Raw genomic sequence first — 20,384 nt, forward strand, 5'->3', positions numbered from 1 at the left:
CTAGCATTGTGGTGCTGTACAGGGCCGGCCCGTGGCATAGGCGGCATAGGCAAATGCTAGGGGCGCCACCACTCAATAGGGATTTTTTTTTAAAATTATTATTATTTTACTAATACTATTTTAAAACCATTCATTCGAAATACTACAAAATAAAGTAAAACAACTCCACAAAAACTTAACTAAGTCCCCTAAGGCGCATCAATCTTCCCCCGGCCAGCGAGTGCTTGAAGTGCGTCAGAAACAGAGCGTGCGCTCTCAGTTTACTGTTGGTCATTTGTTGTGTAAGACATCATCCCCGGGCTTTATGAACTTGCGCTCCATGCTTTCAGCGACGACGCTAACGTGACGTATGGATCTCTATCACACTGTGTTGCCAGGACCCGCCCTGTTCTGCTTCTGATAGGCTTGTAACGTTAGTTAGAGCTGCGATCCTCTCATATGATTGGTAGGTGAAATCAATTGACTCGAAAATATTAAACCGCATGCAAGTTCCCAATTTTATTTTTTCCCTCACGGCCGCACGCTGGAGTTCAGGCACGGTGCCGGAATACTTTAAGGCCTGCAACTGTCAAGGTTGGGTGAAGGGATGAAGTGAGGACTCATGTGCAGAGAAAATGGCACAAGGAACCACAATTGACAAGCCATGTGCTCACACCAAACATGACAAAAACACGAGCACATGTCCAGCGAACACAATCACAGGCCATGTGCTCAAACAAAACAAGAGAGGAACATGTGACTAATGAGAACACACAGTCAGTGAAAACCCAAGCTGTGTCTTATACAGCACAAGATAAAACATAATATGAAAGCATGCAGCCGATGTAAACACGAACCACGTGCTACGCAGAACACAACAACACACGCGGACAGAAGAGCGTACGGCCCGAGCGAACTTGAAACTAGTGTTGTTTTTGGCGGCCTGTTTTAATTTTAGTTTTAGTCTAGTCTTTGTGTCAAGCTGTCATTTTAGTTTTTATTAGTTTTAGTCACGTTCATACTCTTTTTAGTCTAGTCTAGTTTTAGTCGACGAAAACGAATCGGTTACCTAACGTAGCCTCGGTTCTCTCTAGATGAGGGAACGAGTATTGCGTAAGCTAGCTTACGCTACGGGAAAGATTAAACTTTTCTGAGATATTGAAGCCAAAAAATTATCCTTAATTTTGTATCCATTGTCAACGCAGTGCAGCAGCTGCAGACCTTGAGCGGGCTAGCTAGCGAGCTCATTGGTTGCTCTGCGGCAACTGCTGCAGCCTATAGACGAACTTGAGTGAACTCGCGTCCAATGAGAGGTGCTCGCGCCTTCATCGCATCATAGCCCGCCAGAATGGGCGTGGCTAGAGTGTATATAAGCGAGGTTCGTAGGCTGCATCCCTGGTTTTCATTGAATGAAGCGAAAGATGCTCGTGGCGCGAGCACGGCCGGCTACGCAATACTCGTTCCCTCATCTAGAAAGAACCGAGGTTACGTTAGTGTAAGGTATCTGGGGTAAATCATTGACTCTGTCCTGAACGCAAATAAAGCACATTCTTCCTAAAACCCAAAGTTTTTAGGATTAATGAAAATTACTGGACTTTGGTGCCAACAAGTCTGCTCCTAACACTTTTACGACCCTGGAACACTCGCCAGAGACTAACCCTGCATTCTCCCACTCACGTAGTCCAAGCTTCAAAGGAATTCCAGAGAACCCCCCCCTGTTGGGTGCTCAATGCACGCAGATACAAACACACACACATATATGAACTTTTACTACTCTCCTCATTTAAAGACATTTACTGAGGTATATTTGATATGTTGTTATGTTTGTCGATTGCCCAGGTCCTATGAAGGGATCTATGAGTGTGTGTTAGTTTAAAACAAACTAAAAGGGCAGTTAATTATGCTTTTAATGTAACTTTGCAATATAACTCTCCTTAAATGTATTTCTTCCTATGTTCAGAATCCGTGTGATCTGACAAGGTCATTTATGTAATTGAACAAGCCATAAAATGTATTTTACTATGTTTTACCATCTTTGGAATGATTCTGAACAAATTCTGACTGATCGTAAAACCTGTGAATTCGGCCATAATTTAGCTTTGACAAGACAAAGAGAATTTTGCCGCCAAGAGTTTCGTTGAATGTCATTGGCCAGTTCGCACCTCAGAGGTGTGGACTCCAGTTCCTTTAAAGAGAACTGGACTCGCTCTTCCTGCCCTCTCTTCCCTCTCTGGCCGGTACCCCTGTCTTCCCTCTCTGGCTGGTACCCTGGACTGCTCTTCCTCCAACATGTGACGCGCGCTTGACTCTCTCGCTCGCTCATACTCTGGACTCTCCCTTCCTTCATCATGTGACTCCTTGGTCCATCGGGACCTCGTGTTCATGCGATGACCCATCTTTCCTTTGTTTGTCTAGTTTAGTTTTATTTTCCTTTTTGTATTCTCCTTTGTTCATTCTCACCGGCGAGTGAAATGAACTTAGTTTGAATCATCTCTTTGGCAACACCTTCAACGGACGATTTGAACATCCCGCCACACGGGCGCGCCGGAAAGGACCTCTGACCGGGTCCGGAACACACGCACACACACACACGAGAGAACATGATCAGCAAGTATTCGTTTCTTACCGAGATCTAAATACTGCTAAGATTGCCTGCCCTAATTAGGGTACGATTTGACTGTAGTTGTCTCTCTTAACGGTTCTGTGTCTGATGAATTTTGCCAAACTCACAATCTCTCTCTCTCTCTCTTTCTATATGCATTCTCCTTCCTCGATGTTTTATTGTGTTTGTAAATACATTTATTCCTTGTAACGTTTATTAACCGTATACGTAATCACCTTTATTAAATACATATATTCATTGATTGATTCTGCCTGTGCTCATACTTCAAATCACTTAAATGTTTCGATCAGCTACAAGCTTTGAAATGGTATAATACTTTAAATAGTATTGTGACAAAACAGGAAAGCTATCTTTTACGGCCGTAAAGATCGTCTCTTCCTGCGAGTCTCTTAAAGGTAATTTCTCTGTGGAAATTGATGAAGATCCATGACCAGTTTGCTGGACAAACAGATTATTCGATACTAATTAATTCCATTGAGGAGTATCCTGAGAATCTATATATTCTAGACAATTTGTATATGAATATTGAATTATAATTCGTTATGATTTGATTATTGATAAATAAAATTGATCTATCTTGCCGATCTGTATGAATAATTGATTATACATCCATTGTATTCAGTCGTCCATAACAGATTGGCAACGTAACCCCCTTTGCCGGGTGATTTTTAACATGTATTGTTATCTGGGTCAAACCCGTATCAATAGTTATTAATTTGTAATTACTAAATATTGAATACATATTCCCCAATGGCCCAAAAACTTTACATTAGGTAACCGATTCGTTCTCTTACGAGAGGTTCTCTCGTATTGCGTAAGCTAGCTTACGCTATGGGAACCCATTGTCAACGCCGTGCGCCCCAAGCATCCACTGCATGAGCCCCGGGGCGACCCCGGGGAGCCCTATGAGTGGGGGAATAATATTTGGCCGGCAAGAGTGCGGGCCAGTGTGTATGTAATACATAAGGACATAGTGGGAAGAGAAGACAGAGCGGCGGTGCCGGTCTGTGTGGAATGTGTCCCATCAGTGCAGCTCACCAGGAGAGCTGTAGCGTATTAAACCGCTAGTAATTTTGCCTGCAGGGCGGGCACTTCCAGATTGTAAAATCTGACAAAGGTGGAGGGGGAAGCCCAGCCCGCTGCCACACATATGTCGTGAATGGAAATCCCGCTGGACCATGCCCACGAGGAGGCCATGCCTCTAGTGGAGTGAGCCCTAATGCCTAACGGGCATGGCAGGTCTTTTGACGCGTACGCAGCAGCAATAGCGTCCACTATCCATCTAGACAGTGTCTGTTTCGAGGCGGCGATACCCTTAGTGCGCCCTCCGAACGAAACGAAAAGCTGCTCAGAGCGTCTGAAAGAGGCAGAGCGCGCAGTATACAATCTCAGTGCTCTAACTGGGCAGAGGAGATTGGCGTCGCATTCGCTATCGGATGCTGGCAGAGCCGATAGGGAAATGATCTGTGCTCTGAAAAGAGTACCAATCACTTTGGGGACATAGCCGTGTATAGGCTTTAAAATGACCTTGGAGTAATTTGGTCCAAACTCAAGACACGCAGCGCTGACAGACAGCGCGTGAAGGTCTCCCACACGTTTAACTGATGACAGGGCAGTCAGAAAAACGATTTTGAGTGAAAGGTATTTAAGGTCCACGGATTGAAGCGGTTCGAAAGGGGGGGGGGGGCTTTCATAGCTTCGAGAACTATAGAAAGATCCCAGATAGGAACCGATGGGGGGCGCGGGGGGTTCATCCTTCTAGCTCCCCTGAGGAAGTGGATGACCAGCTCGTTTTTTCCCCATGACTGGCCGTGCAGGGGTTCAGCGAACGCCGCGCCGGCCACCACATATACTTTGAGCGTGGATGGGGACCTGCCCTTATCCAACAGCTCTTGTAAAAACACAAGCAGCGACGACACCCTATATGTCCGTGGGTCCAGATCTCTGTCGGTGCACCATTTAGAAAACACAGACCATTTGGACGCGTAGAGTCTTCTTGTGGAAGGAGCTCTAGCGTGTATGATAGTGTTTAGTACTCCCTCTGGCAAAGCGACGGGTAGTCGTTGATCACCCACGCGTGCAGCGCCCAGCGCTCTGGGTGGGGATGCCAATAGCGAGACGGGAGGGAAGGCTTAAAGCGGGCGATTGGACCAGTCCTGGGCCAGCGCGTCCTCGCTTTTCGAGAAACATACTGAGCAGTGAGAGTTCTCCTCTGACGCAAAGAGGTCTATCTCTGCTTTGCCGAATATGCGCCATAACTTCTGGACTGTTTGAGCATGCAGGGACCATTCCCCTGGGTGAATATTGTCTCTGGACAGTCTGTCTGGACCGTCGTTCAGGTGGCCTGGCACGTGCGTTGCCCTCAGCGAGCGCAGATGGCACTGGGACCAACTCAGTATGCGTTCTGTCAGATGGAAGAGTTTCCTGGATCTGACACCGCCCTGACGGTTTAGATAGGATACCACATATCTGTTGTCCGAGCGGACCAGGACGTGGTGACCCTGAATGATCAGGAGGAAGCGCACGAGCGCGTACTCGACCGCTATCATTTCCAGACAATTTATGTGAAGGAGCTTTTCCTGAACTGACCATAGGCCAAAAGCCGGTGAGCCCTCACAGACCGCGCCCCAACCCGTGTTGGACGCGTCTGTCGAGAGGACTTTTCGGCGAGATACAGCTCCCATCGTCACTCCCCGCTGATACCATCCGGCCACTGTCCAAGGCTGCAGAGCTGAGATACAGGTCTGAATCACTCTGATCGGCTGGCGGCCTGTGGCCCCAAGCCCGGCGAGACGCACGGGTGTTTAGCCAATGTTGAAGCGGGCGCATGCGCAGTAAACCCAGCTGGAGTACTGCTGAGGCTGAGGCCATGTAACCTAGCATTCTCTGAAAATTTATCAGAGGTGTGAGGCTGTTCATCTGAAAAGATGCGGCTAGTCGCTGAACACGGCGCGCGCGCTGTGTTGATAAGCGAGCCGTCATAGCCACGGAGTCTAGTTCTATTCCAAGGAAGGAAATCGCCTGACTGGGCTGTAGTGAGCTCTTGGTCCAATGACTGTGAGACCCAAGCTGTTCAGATGACTGAGGAGAACTGTCCTGTGAGACAGAAGCTCCGTGTGTGATTGTGCCAAAATCAGCCAATCATCTAAACAGTTCAAGATTCGCAAGCCCTGGCCCCACAGGGGTGCGAGCGCCGCATCCATGCACTTCTTGAAAGTACGGGGTGCTAGGGACAGGCCGAACGGAAGGACGGTGTATTGATAAACCTGGCCGTCGAAGGCGAATCTCAAGAATGGCCTGTGACGGGGATTTATCTGAATCTGAAAGTAGGCATCTTTCAGATCGAGAGAAATAAACCAGTCCCCCTGGCGCACGTGCGCGAGGAGTTTCCTGACTGTAAGATTTTTGAACGGTCTTTTTGCAAGCACTTTGTTAAAAAAATCTGAGATCCAAAATTGGTCTGAGGCCGCCGTCTTTCTTGGGGACAAGAAAATAACGGCTGTAAAACCCCGACTCGCTCAGAGAAGGCGGCACTCTCTCTATGGCCCTTTTGCACATGAGGTTTGCTATTTCTGAACGGAGCATGCAGGCTGCTTCCGTGTTCACAGTAGTTTCGAGCCGCGCTCGGAAGCGGGGAGGGCGGCGATCGAACTGTAGCAAATAGCCCTGTTTTATCGTGCTTAACACCCATTTGGATATCCCTGGGATAGCTTCCCACGCTTTGAAGCGTAACGCTAGAGGGTGAATGGCCAAATCGCCCTGATTGCCGCACACAGCGAGCTGAACAAGAATGTGTGAGCGCGCTTACTGTGCTTATGCATGATGCCTCGCAAACAGCAGGGACAGGCTGTTCTGTGAGTGACTTCCCGATTGAAGTGAATGGGGAAAGAGTCACATCTGTTAAGTGATGCGCAAGCATAGTCACAGGCACAGGACTTGCATACAGAGAGTTGATTGCTGGCCGTGTGACAGAGCGGGCAGAGAAGGAGCGCGCGCACGGGCTCGTGGGCGCGCTTATTGACTCTAACACTCGAGCGGGCTGTGCCCGCTTTATGGGAGTGGGCTCTGATAGGGACACGGGGAGTGTAATTGTCTATTAGTAAGCGTGAGCGCTTGTGTGCGGGCACGAGACTTACATATGAGTGTGACGCCCCGATCGCTTTGGATGGGGAGCGTTTTTATTTTATTTTTTTATTTTTTATGATCGCCTTGAGACGCGAGCACGGCACTATTGGCAGTGTTTATTAGTAAGCGTGAGTGCTTCTGAGCGGGCACAGGACTTACAGTTATAAGTGACGCCCCGATCGCTTGGGATGGGCGGCGTTTTATAGTCACTCTTAGATGCGCGGGCGGCGCTCGGGGAGAGGTATGTGTTAGTAAGCGTGAACGCTCGTGGGCGGGCACGTGACTTACATTCATAACCTGACTGATATGAGTCTTTAATGGCTGTGTGAGCGTTGCCAGTAAGCGTGCGCGCTCGTGAGCGGACACGTGACTTACATTCACAGCCCGACCAGTTATGAGCACTTGAGTACGGCGGCTCGCTGACAGCGACAGCTGGCTGTTTTACATGTGACGTCCCGGTTGCTTGAACGGGGAACGTTTTGTGAAAACATTGTAATGTGCGAGCAGCGCCGGAGGCGGTGTGCCTGCTTAGTAAGCGTGAGCGCTCGTGGGAGGGCACGTAACTTTCATTCACAGCCTGACCAATATGAGTACTCAAATACGGCGGCTCGCTGACAGTGACAGCTGGCTGTTTTACATGTGACGTCCCGGCTGCTTTGAACGGGGAACGTTTATGAAAACTTGTAATGAGCGAGCAGCGCCGAAGGCGATGTGTCTGTTAGTAAGCGTGAGCGCTCGTGAGGGGGCACGTGACTTACATTCTTAACCTGACATGTATGAGGCTGTTCTGGCCGTGACAGAGCGGGCAGAAAATAGGCGTGAGCACATAGTTGTGGGCACGTTTCCAACATCTAGCACTCGAGCGGCATTTGCCAGCTTTATGAGCGGGCTCTGCGAGAGACACGGGGGGTATCGTGCTTGTGTGTAGGGGTGAACACCGAGATGTGGGCACATTTTCTACACTCAAGACACCAACGGCATGAGCCGGATAACCAGACATTATACACACTTTGAGATTTCTCTGGGCCGCCGCGAAAACGGCGGATGTGTGCAGGCGAGCGGGTTGCATTACCGGCTCGTTGGCTGCCGAATACACCACTGCAGTAGCCTTTTTTAAGGGGACTGACAGGGCGAGACATTTCGACGGTGGCGCGCAAGCCCGTCCGGGTCATGCAGAGAGCTCGAGAGGGCTCTGCATGACGCGCGAAACGGGGACGCGAGGGCGGGGTAGCTCTCTTGTAACGTAAAGAGAGCTAGCCGCGTGGTCGTTGGTCGAGCAGTTACTGGGAATAGTGTTTGTATGAGGGCGCGCGCACACTAGTAGTGGGCACGGGACCTACATGTGACACAGATGATGCCCGTCCGGGTCATGCAGAGAGCTCGAGAGGGCTCTGCATGACGCGCGAAACGGGGGCGGGGTAGCTCTCTTGTAACGTAAAGAGAGCTAGCCGCGTGGCGCTGTGGTTAAAGACTTCGATTCGAGCCCGCAGGGTCAACATCGGAAGTTCCTCGTAGTGCTCGCATCCTCCACGAGAGGGCGAGGGCTGCGTGTTCCTGGCCCAGGCAGAGAGCGCAGATGACGGTCTCCAACGCTGAGCGGCTCTGCACGAGCCACAGGAAGTGCGAGACATCTTGAAAAAGACGTCTCGCTGCTCTTTTAGGAAGTGTAGAACACAGAATATAGAGCTTAAAAGGATATGTCGCCGGATAGCGTAGCTCGCCGGATGGCTGAAGGTGGCGAAGACGGCCGGCTTCTTCAAGCGCTGTCCAAGCTTGCTTGATGCCCCTCGAACGGCGACACGGCTTCTGCAGTTCAGAGATGCGAAAAGCTTCGCTGAAGAGATGAAAATCAGGGATACAGCCTACGAACATCGCTTATATACACTCTAGCCACGCCCATTCTGGCGGGCTATGATGCGATGAAGGCGCGAGCGCCTCTCATTGGACGCGAGTTCACTCAAGTTCGTCTATAGGCTGCAGCAGTTGCCGCAGAGCAACCAATGAGCTCGCTAGCTAGCCCGCTCAAGGTCTGCAGCTGCTGCACTGCGTTGACAATGGATACAAAATTAAGGATAATTTTTTGGCTTCAATATCTCAGAAAAGATGAATCTTTCCCGTAGCGTAAGCTAGCTTACGCAATACGAGACAACCTCTCGTAAGAGAACTGATGACATTTTAGTCTAGTTTTAGTCGACGAAAGACATAGTCTAGTTTTAGTCAATGAAAATTGTATTTGTCTCTTTTTAGTAATGAAATTCTATTTAACCCAGTCAATATAGTATAAGTACCTAGTAGTAGCCTATAGACAAAACCAAAATTTTATTTTAGCCAAACCCATTTCAAACAATATTATCTTATTATAGTTATCTTATTATATTATTGTTAGATTATAGACTCAAGAATACATCCATTCCAGACACGGAAGACGCTCTGATTTGAATTTACAACATATTTATTTTGCCAACCAAACATGTTAGAAGTAGCCTACATGAAATGAAAGATTTTCCAAATGTCATTTCTTTTTCTCCCAAAGACGAATCCCTTTCTCTGTGTCAGACTTAACTTTGTTTGTTGTCGTTTATGCTAATGCCTGTTTCACACTCCGTTTGCAGTGCGTATGTGGTGGTGCGTATTTTTCCCCGCACCCATGTTAATAGGTTAGAGCGCTCACACCGCACGCAGATGCGGTCCGGCAATGCGCTCCAGGAGCGGTGCGTGCATAACAGCAGAGCAGAGATCTACACAGTACCTCAACAACGCGACATAATGGATGTAGGCTAAAAATATTGATTTGAATATTGATTGTGGTGGTACAGCCGTAGATCAGTTGCGCACTGCAAACGCAGCACACGTGAAAGCACAATAGCGCGTGCTGCTCCTGCATACACACCGCAACACGCAACAACATAAGCACTACACCCGTGTGAAACAGCCGTAACTCACGCAGCTGGTTTTCGTCACGTGTAAAAGGTTCGTTGACGACGATATTTAGTCATAATTTTCGTTGACGAAAGCAACACTACTTGAAACCGCTTGCACACACAAATACAAACACGCAGAGCATGAATGTCCGAATTCCGACACAGAACCGAAACCAAACTAGACTGAAGTGCCAGGATCCAAACACCACGCCCCGCACACAAGACAACTCACATGGACAGAACTGCGCACAGCTCAAGCACGCTCGAAACACACAAGACAAGACAATACAGGAGCATCAGGGTTCTGTCACAAAACCAAGAATAAACTAGACCGAAGTGACATGGTGGTCCAGTCAGAAGTGGTCCAGGTGGGCCACCTGGCATCCCTAATGAGGAACACCGAAAACAAGATGAGAACATGACATGACAACACAAGAACAACACACTACAACAGACAACACAAGACAGAAAGAGATCAAATCATTATGGGGATAGATAGATAGATAGATAGATAGATAGATAGATAGATAGATAGATAGATAGATAGATAGATAGATAGATAGATAGATAGATAGATAGATATAATTTTTTTTAAATTGATCAAAGGTGACAAAAGCATTTAATATGTAACAAAAAAATTATATTTAAACAAACAAAAAATGCTGGTCTTTTGAACATTATATATTAATCAAAGAATGCTGTAAAAAATGTGTATCATGGTTTCCACACAAAATATTAAGCACATTTTTAAAATAATGTCATGATATTGTTATTGAATCGCATGGGTTTACATTAGTACACATACTTTATTAATTGTCTAGAAGTCAGCTGAGACCATGCTACAATGCAATGCAATGCATTGTAACCATGCAAAACAAAAAATCAGAGCAACACCATTCTTGTGCTGTGTTTATGTCAAAATGGGCAACTAAAGGCCCTTAATGGATTTCAACTCGAATTCTAACTGAATACAAAAATGCATTCTCTTTTTGATGCCATTTAAATGGAAGCTTCCATTTGAAGATTGCGCTCTCCAAAACTGTACTTTGCAGAGGGTTCTGGCACCTTACAATTTATGGTACATCAGAGGAAGCCACAATAGGAAGAGCTGGGGCCTTAAGGGACAATGTTTAGAGTTGAGGCTGCTGGCTGAAAGCAGAGCGTGGGTGGAGGGGATGCTGGAACAACAGCAGTGTCTCTTACCCTCCCACAGGCCCTCAGGGTTTGAGCTTATTAGAGAGCCTCCTTCAGACAGTCTGATGGGGAGGGGCAGGCAGAGACACGTGTCCTTATTTGACCATTAAGCCTGCTGGGCTTCTTAAGAAGTTTATACTTCTGAGAGTTTATAAATTTCTCAGAATGAATGTTTATTGTAACTGCAGAGGATTAAAGTAGAAATTATATGACTTTAACTGGATAATAATAATGAATATATGTGACCCTGGATCACAAAAACAGTCACACGGGTATATTTGTGGCAATAGCCAACAATACATTGTATGGGTCAAAATTAAAGTTTTTTCTTTTATACCAAAAATCACTAGGATATTAAGTAAAGATCATGTTCCATGAAGATACTTTGTAAATTTCCTACCGTAAATATATAAAACATTTATTTTTGTGAGTGAATGCAGCACAATCGCGAACATAAATGGAGAGCTTTAAAGGCGATTTTCTCAATGTTTCGATTTTTTTGCACCCTCAGATTCCAGATTTTCTAGTTGTATCTCGGCCAAATATTGTCCTATCCTAACAAATCATACATCAATGGAAAGCTTATTTATTCAGCTTTCAGATTGATGTATAAATCTCAATGACAAATTGACCCATGTGACTGGTTTTGTGGTCCAGGGTCACATATATATATATATATATATACACTCACCGGCCACTTTATTAGGTACCCCATGCTAGTAACGGGTTGGACCCCCTTTTGCCTTCAGAACTGCCTCAATTCTTCGTGGCATAGATTCAACAAGGTGCTGGAAGCATTCCTCAGTGAGTTTGGTCCATATTGACATGATGGCATCACACAGTTGCCGCAGATTTGTCGGCTGCACATCCATGATGCGAATCTCCCGTTCCACCACATCCCAAAGATGCTCTATTGGGTTGAGATCTGGTGACTGTGGAGGCCATTTTAGTAGAGTGAACTCATTGTCATGTTCAAGAAACCAATTTGAAATGATTAGAGCTTTGTGACATGGTGGAAGTAGCCATCAGAGGATGGGTACATGGTGGCCATAAAGGGATGGACATGGTCAGAAACAATGCTCAGGTAGGCCGTGGCATTTAAACGATGCCCAATTGGCACTAAGGGGCCTAAAGTGTGCCAGGAAAACATCCCCCACACCATTACACCACCACCACCAGCCTGCACAGTGGTAACAAGGCATGATGGTTCCATGTTCTCATTCTGTTTACGCCAAATTCTGACTCTAACATCTGAATGTCTCAACAGAAATCGAGACTCATCAGACCAGGCAACATTTTTCCAGTCTTCAACTGTTCAATTTTGGTGAGCTCTTGCAAATTGTAGCCTCTTTTTCCTATTTGTAGTGGAGATGAGTGGTACCCGGTGGAGTCTTCTGCTGTTGTAGCCCATCCGCCTCAAGGTTGTGCGTGTTGTGGCTTCACAAATGCTTTGCTGCATACCTCGGTTGTAACGAGTGGTTATTTCAGTCACTGTTGCCCTTCTATCAGCTCGAACCAGTCTGGCCATTCTCCTCTGACCTCTGGCATCAACAAGGCATTTCCGCCCACAGAACTGCCGCTCACTGGATGTTTTTTCTTTTTCGGACCATTCTCTGTAAATCCTAGAGATGGTTGTGCGTGAAAATCCCAGTAGATTAGCAGTTTCTGAAATACTCAGACCAGCCCTTCTGGCACCAACAATCATGCCACGTTCAAAGTCACTCAAATCAACTTTCTTCCCCATACTGATGCTCGGTTTGAACTGCAGGAGATTGTCTTGACCATGTCTACATGCCTAAATGCACTGAGTTGCCGCCATGTGATTGGCTGCTTAGAAATTAAGTGTTAACGAGCAGTTGGACAGGTGTACCTAATAAAGTGGCCGGTGAGTGTATATATATATATATTAGGGGTGTAACGGTTCACAAAATTCACGGTTCTGTTCGATATGATACACTTGTGTCACGGTTCGGTACGTTTTCGATAGAGCAAAAAGAAAGAAATGCCAGAGAAATTTCCTTGATTTAATTTTTTTAATTCTTTATTTATTAAAACTAACATCATAAAGTATGATATTTTTTTACTTTGAGCAATGATGGAGCTATAATTGACTCTTCTTAGGAGCATATAAAACAAAACAGCTCCTTGGAAAAATGAAATGTAATATTGTAGTAGTTATAAACAAAGGTTTATTTTAGTTCAGATTAACATTTGAGGGCAGCAATTGTATTCATAATGTCAAAATAAAACCAACGTAATGTTACTTGAAAGCATTATAGCCTACTATTCCTGCCAAACTTCCATGGTTGCAGTTAGTGTTGTTACTACAGTAAATCCATGGTGAATGTTGCTGATGGACACTGGATTCATTCATGGCACAATGTTTATCCCTGGTTTTCACGTTAGCGCTGTTTGATCGGTTAATAACAGAGAAATTTGAATGCTTCTCACTAGATCTCGCAGCGATGTTATTACTTCAGTGGCGAATTCAATGCTTTCTTTACTGGATCTCTTAGCGCTGTGTAGTAACAGTGTCGCTTGATCAAGATCGGCTCGCGCTGCTTTGGTCCAAACTGATAAACGGTCCGTCAACCACACAATAACGAATAGCTCAGTTTCGTTCCGCTTGCCGTTTGCCATTTGATGTTGGGCAATGTTGTGGTCGCGTCAGCGTCTCTTACATTATGGACGCGCCTACATTTGAAATAACAAAATTTTGGTCGGCAGGAAAAATGGTCCAACGAACCGTTCGGTTTGAAAATGCGTACCGAAAACCGAACCGAAAGCCTCGTACCGAACGGTTCAATATGAATATGTGTATCGTTACACCCCTAATATATATATATATATATATATATATATATACACACCAGTATACCAGTACATCTCCCGGTGAGGGGGCAGTGGCATATCAAGGACATCTCCCTGCCACCCCCTGCACCTGCCTTTATTGGGGCGTTAGCTCCCAGCCTTTCTCCTTCCTCTGTAGCCACAGCCAAAAGCTGGCTTTCTCTGGCTCCTCCTCAAACTAATTCACCGCCTTCCGCAGGTTTACCCGTCCTTCGGATGAGACGTTAAACCGAGGTCTTGACTCTTCGTGGTCATTAAAAATCCCAGGATGTCCTTTGAAAAAGAGTAGGAGTGTAACCCCGGCATCCTGGCCAAACTTGCCCCTTGGCCTCTGTCCATCATGGCCTCCTAATCATCCCCATATACTGATTGGCTTCATCACTCTGTCTCCTCTCCACCAGTAAGCTGGTGTGTGGTGGGCGTTCTGGCACAATATGGCTGCCGTCGCATCATCCAGGTGGATGCTGCACATTGGTGGTGGTTGAGGAGATTCCCCCTTCCATATGTAAAGCGCTTTGAGGTCCCAGAAAAAGCGCTATATAAATGTAACAAATTATTATTATTACCCCCGCCGTGCCAGACTCACACAGTAGTTCCATTGCTCTGCTGACAAAGCACTAGGGATGCGCGGTATACCGGTACTGCAAAAATACCGGTATATATTATATTTCAAACGGTACAATATCATAATTTTGTTCAATTCGGTATTTGATGCGCTGCTGTTTCGAAGTTCACCGCTAGGCGGCAGTGCACTACCTAAACTGACGCGGGTCATGCGAAACCGGCAAACGGTGACAACAGAGGAACACGATGGATCAAACGAAGCTCATTCGAATTTCTACACGCCCGAAATTAATAAATTACGGTGGCCGAGACAGCTCAACGCGCTGCAACTGAAGCAAACACATGTAAATAGAAAAAAACGTGTGCAAATAGAAAAAAACACATGCAAATAGAAAAAAACACATGCAAATAGAAAAAAACGCGTGCAAATAGAAAAAAACACCTGCAAATAAAAAAAAAAACATCTTGCATCAGTTTTTGACAACACATGTGTGCTCCAAATCCAGAAACGCGCTGCAAAAGTTCACAACACAACCAAATACATAAACGCGCTGCAAATAACACAGACCACAACGGAAATGTTTCCAGGGGAACCAAATAAGTGACGAACCCGGCTAGGACGTGCTTACTGCTCGTGAGCGTCTCTGTGCCCTACTCCCTTCGAAGGGCAGACGGCAGAGCCCTTAAAGTGGGACTTTGGAGTGAGCAGGGCTCTAGTGTGCCATTATAGCCGTGTGAAACGCACTTGATGAAGGAGCAACTAAAGACAACGTAATTAATTCCTCATTATTTTCACCTGGGATGTTCCCATGACAACGCAGCACAGCGTCCATCAGCTGAAGAGCTGGTCTTAAGACAGAAATATAATGCTGTTAACATAACGGTTGCAATTACATTTGTATTTTTACTTTTTTTTAAATATGCGTTATATATCTGTGTGTCTCAACTTTAAAATTTTGGACCCTACATTACCTAACATTTATTACGAAACTTTTCTTTATGAAAATGTAAACATAACATGAAACAATTTGTACAGTGTAACTGATGTATAGATAAATATCTTTCCTTCATGTTTTTCTTCTTTATCTTTTTTATTTATTTATTTTAGTTTCCAGCTCATTGTTCTTTTCTCATTTGTATTCTGATGACATTGAACATATTGTTAATACATTTTGTACATTGTATACAAGTTGTATGTCATAAAAAAAATTAATCTCTGTATGTTTTGCACAAATAAATAAATAAATAAAGTAGAATTTTAAGCTGTAAGCACCAGCACGCATAGATTTATGGATATCTATCTATGCCAGCACGTCACAGCCGGGTTCGTCACTTATTTGGTTCCCCTGGAAACATTTCCGTTGTGGTCCGTGTTATTTGCAGCGCGTTTATGTATTTGTGTTGTGAGCTTTTGCAGCGCGTTTCTGTATTGGTGGTGTTGTGAGTATTTGGAGCACACGTGTGTTGTGAAACTGATGAAGATGTTTTCTTAATTTGCGGGTGTTTTTTTTATTTGCATGTGTTTTTTTCTATTTGCGCACGTTTTTTTCTATTTGCATGCGTTTTTTTCTATTTGTATGTGTTTTCTTCTGTTGCAGCGTGTTGAGCTCTCTCGGCCACCGTAATAAATAGAGAGAGCAGTATGAGTGAAATAAGGCATTACTTTGCCAACAAAAGTAATGAGAAAAGTAAAGAAACATATCTCAATTCACCACTCTGCAAACGGGGAGGCAACACATCAAATCTGCCGAAGCACTTGACTTGTCAGTTGCTCATCTTGACTTGTTCAAAGAGTCCAGAGATCGACAGGTTAGTCCATCATTCAACTGATTTAATTTAGACTTTTATTGAACAGCGCACATACATACGAGCTTATCATGATACGGTAAACACGAAAGCTCAAATCTGCTTGCATGAGACGCTAGAACCAATTAAGTTTAGGTCTCATCATTTTTGCACTTTCAAACAAACATATATTAATTGAAATGTGAATAATATTAATTTTAGTATTAGTGATAGTACAATGAATGGCATATTAGTGCCGCTGTGGTGACCCCTAGAACAATAAGCCGAGAGAGGGAGATAGTAATAGTAGTAATATGAATATTACTAATATTACAATTAAGCTACATTTGTCAACATTCATTAGGTAACCTGACCTAACAGTAATATAGCATTTATTAATCTATATCAGTAATTAAATTACCTAGAAAATTAAATTGACTAATACATGTTTTTAGCATGTTAACATTACTTTATGCAATGCATTAATGATTAAACTAATATGAACCCAAACAGTAACCAAACCAAGATGAATAAATGCAATAAATGTTGATAAATCTCTGTTGATGCATGACAGCTAATAGTTTACATGTCATTTCATTATTCTATTATTATTATTATTATTATATGTGAATCTATTAGTATAGATATTAACCTATTTTAATTGTATAATTTCTGTTTTTTTGTTTTCAAAATCAAAATTTAAACTACTGTATGTTCCTTGACTGTTTTTTTTTTTTTCTTCTACAATTTGGTACATTTTCTTTGCACATTTGGTAGTGGAGAATTTCAAGCAGTGTTTTTTAAGTGTCACTTAAATTGAGACAGAAATTTTTTTTTTTAACCTGTGGTATCGATTTAGTATCGATACCGAGGTATTAGGTTCTGGTATCGCACCGAAGCCAAAATTGTGGTATTGAGCCATCCCTACAAAGCACCGGCATCCGACCTCCACGGGGTAAAGCTTGGCATTCCAGCCTGCCTCTTGGCACTCCGCCACCAGCTCGGAATACTTTAGATGTTTCCTTTCATGGGCTGCTATAACGTTTCCTTCCCATGGGACGGTAACTTCAATGATGATGACTGTTTTATCCTCAGCTGACCACATGACGATGTCTGGCCGGAGAGTAGTTATTGTTATCTCTCTTGGGAAGACAAGCTGCTTTTTGAGGTCCACCAACATTTGCCACTCCCTCCTTGAGGAGAGTATTTCTTTCTTCTGCCGGTACCCGGTAGATGTCATCTGGTCTGACAAAGGATGATAGTGTAAACGTTGGCGTCTCAGGCATGTACTTTGCTGCTATCCTACTCCTCTCCAAGACTTCAGCCAGCTTAGTGAGGGCTTGGTCATGACGCCACCTAAATCATCTCTGTGTCAGCGCAACCTTGCATCCTGAGAGGATGTGCTGTACACTGTAAAAATAAAATGTGCCTGAAGGAACCTTTTGGGGTTCTTCACTTTGCCACACCTGCGGAACCATCTATAGATCCTCTAGGCACCATTTAAAAACGGGTGGTTCTCTGAGGAACCACACAGGTTTCCTGAGGAACTCTTATATTAGGCACTGTGTGGAACCGGTTTGGGTGCCTCAAGGAACCAATTTTTCTTTTCTTTTTTTCATGTTGTTACTACGGTTACCGTTAACTGTATATATATAATAAGCAAACTGAACCAAATACAAAATAAGATTTAGAGACAAAAAGTCCAGGGTGCTCAAGGAGTTCAAAAAAAGTATTAGAAGGTGCTCTTTGGGGTCGAGAGTTCAATGTCATGTAGAAAAGGGAATCCAAGGCACTCTTCTTTAGAAAATTAAAAAGCCTTTATTAAACTGGCTCTATCATGATTGAAAAAATTATTAAAACATGTGGGGGAAAATACAACCCACGCGTAGCGGCACAACCAGCCTTCTTCAGGGTATATTTTCCAAACAAACAATTTCCTCATTTATAGATGCTAATTGGGAACACCTGATTGACAAATAGCCTGCACATACAGAGAAGGTCCACTAGGAGGTAGTACAAAAAACAAAACAAAAAAAAAACATCACAGAAAAGGGCTGAAATCTATTTCTTCATTTAAACCAGGATATACTGTGGCCTGTAATTCATATATATAAAATGTTTCTCTGTAGAAGTAATTTTAATCGGTCACCACCCCGAATACTCTTTTTGATTGTTTCTAAACCCTCAACCATTAGACCTTCTGGGTTGTTATTGTGCACGTTTTGGAAGTGTTTTGCACTAGGATAATCTAAATTGGCTTTTCTAATGGCATTCTTATGCTCAGATCTGCTATGCTATTCTTATGCTATGTCTTTAAGACGTCTCTTGGTCCGGCCTACATAAAAGCATCCACATATGCATGATAACCTATATATCACGAAAGTGGTATTGCAATTAATGAATGTCTTTATGTCATACTTTTTATCTGTCTTAAAATTAAATAATTCTTTACATACTTTAATATTAGAGCAATGATTACAAGACCCACATTTGTAAACTCCTTTTAAATGTGTGTTAAGCCAAGTGGTCCGTTTTTCGGCAGGAAGATGGCTAGATACTAGCCTATCTCGTAGAGTTGGAGCCCTCTTGAAACTTATTTTTGGAGATGCAGAAAATACTTCTCTAAGAACAGGATCACTCTTAATAAGATTCCAATTAGAATATATAATTCTTTTTATGGAATTGGCCAAGGAGCTATATTCTGTCACAAAATAGGCCTGATTTTGTAAAGCGGATGGTTTTTTCTTCTTCTGGAATAACTCTGGTCTAGAGATGGCCTGGGCTTTCTTATAAGCATTTTGTATAATTTCTGTATGATAGCCCCTTTCTAAAAATCGGTTGGACAGAATTTTAGCTTGCACTTCATATTCGTTATCTGTATCACAAATCCGTCTAAGACGTTGAAACTGGCCAAAAGGTATGTTATTCTTTAGCCAATTTGGATGGAAACTATCTGCTTTTAACATGGTGTTCCTATCAGTTGTTTTGCGATATACAGTAGTGTGGAGTTTCCCATCTTTACCAATATGGTTAGATCTAAGAAGTTAATAGTCGTTTTGGAATGTTCCATACACAATTTTATATTCCTATCATTATTGTTCAAGTACTCATAAAATTGTAACAATTCATCAAAAGAACCTCCCCAAATCAAAAGAATATCATCAATATACCTCCCCCACCATTTAATCTTGTCAATATACCTGTGTGGATAGACGAGATCACTCTCCCACAAACCTAAAAAAAGGTTAGCATAGTTAGGGGCAAAACATGCACCCATCGCAGTGCCCTGAACTTGAATATACATTTGGTCCTGGAAAAGGAAAACATTGTTCTTAAGTGTCCATTCGGTAAGCTGAACGATGAACTCGGAGGGAGGCAAAGTGTGAGCAATATTTGTATAAAGAGATTCCACATCCAATGTGACTAGGAAACAGTCATCAGGAACTTTCATATCGTTTAATACCTTCAACACATGAGTGGTATCCTGTATATAGGAAGGAAGTCGTTGAACCAATGGCTTAATATGAAAGTCTATAAATTGTGAAGCTGGTTCTGTAAGGGACCCATTGGACGATATGATACCACTCATGTGTTGAAGGTATTAAACGATATGAAGTTCCTGATGACTGTTTCCATTCAGCTTACCGAATGGACACTTAAGAACAATGTTTTCCTTTTCCAGGACCAAATGTATATTCAAGTTCAGGGCACTGCGATGGGTGCATGTTTTGCCCCTAACTATGCTAACCTTTTTTTAGGTTTGTGGGAGAGTGATCTCGTCTATCCACACAGGTATATTGACAAGATTAAATGGTGGGGGAGGTATATTGATGATATTCTTTTGATTTGGGGAGGTTCTTTTGATGAATTGTTACAATTTTATGAGTACTTGAACAATAATGATAGGAATATAAAATTGTGTATGGAACATTCCAAAACGACTATTAACTTCTTAGATCTAAGGGACTGTTCGTTATTTATTTAAGGGGCCACCGGAGGAGTTTTGAGATCTGTTGTCAAAAAAGACTTGACCCTCCCTTCGCCAGCAATATTTTTTTCTATTACCCTCCAAAATGATTGTGAAAAAAGGCATGACCCTCCCCGATAATGTTCAGATAGCCATTCCACGATAAACGACTAAACTCCTGCTTTCTCATCTTGCGGCTGCACGATAGACCAAACCTACAATTCGGTTCGTATCACGATTTTTGATTTGAAAAAAAAAAAAAAAATTTTAAAAAATCATGTTTTCGGTGCTGATGCCGTGGTGATGCGTTCATGTAAAATGTGGGTGGCGCTGCCAATACAGTATCTTAAAGCTGCCACAAAGAACCGGCAAAAGT

Source organism: Rhinichthys klamathensis, unplaced genomic scaffold (assembly GCF_029890125.1).
Source record: "Rhinichthys klamathensis goyatoka isolate OS25496 unplaced genomic scaffold, OSU_Roscu_1.1 h1tg000111l_1, whole genome shotgun sequence".
In the NCBI taxonomy this organism is placed as follows: domain Eukaryota; kingdom Metazoa; phylum Chordata; class Actinopteri; order Cypriniformes; family Leuciscidae; genus Rhinichthys; species Rhinichthys klamathensis.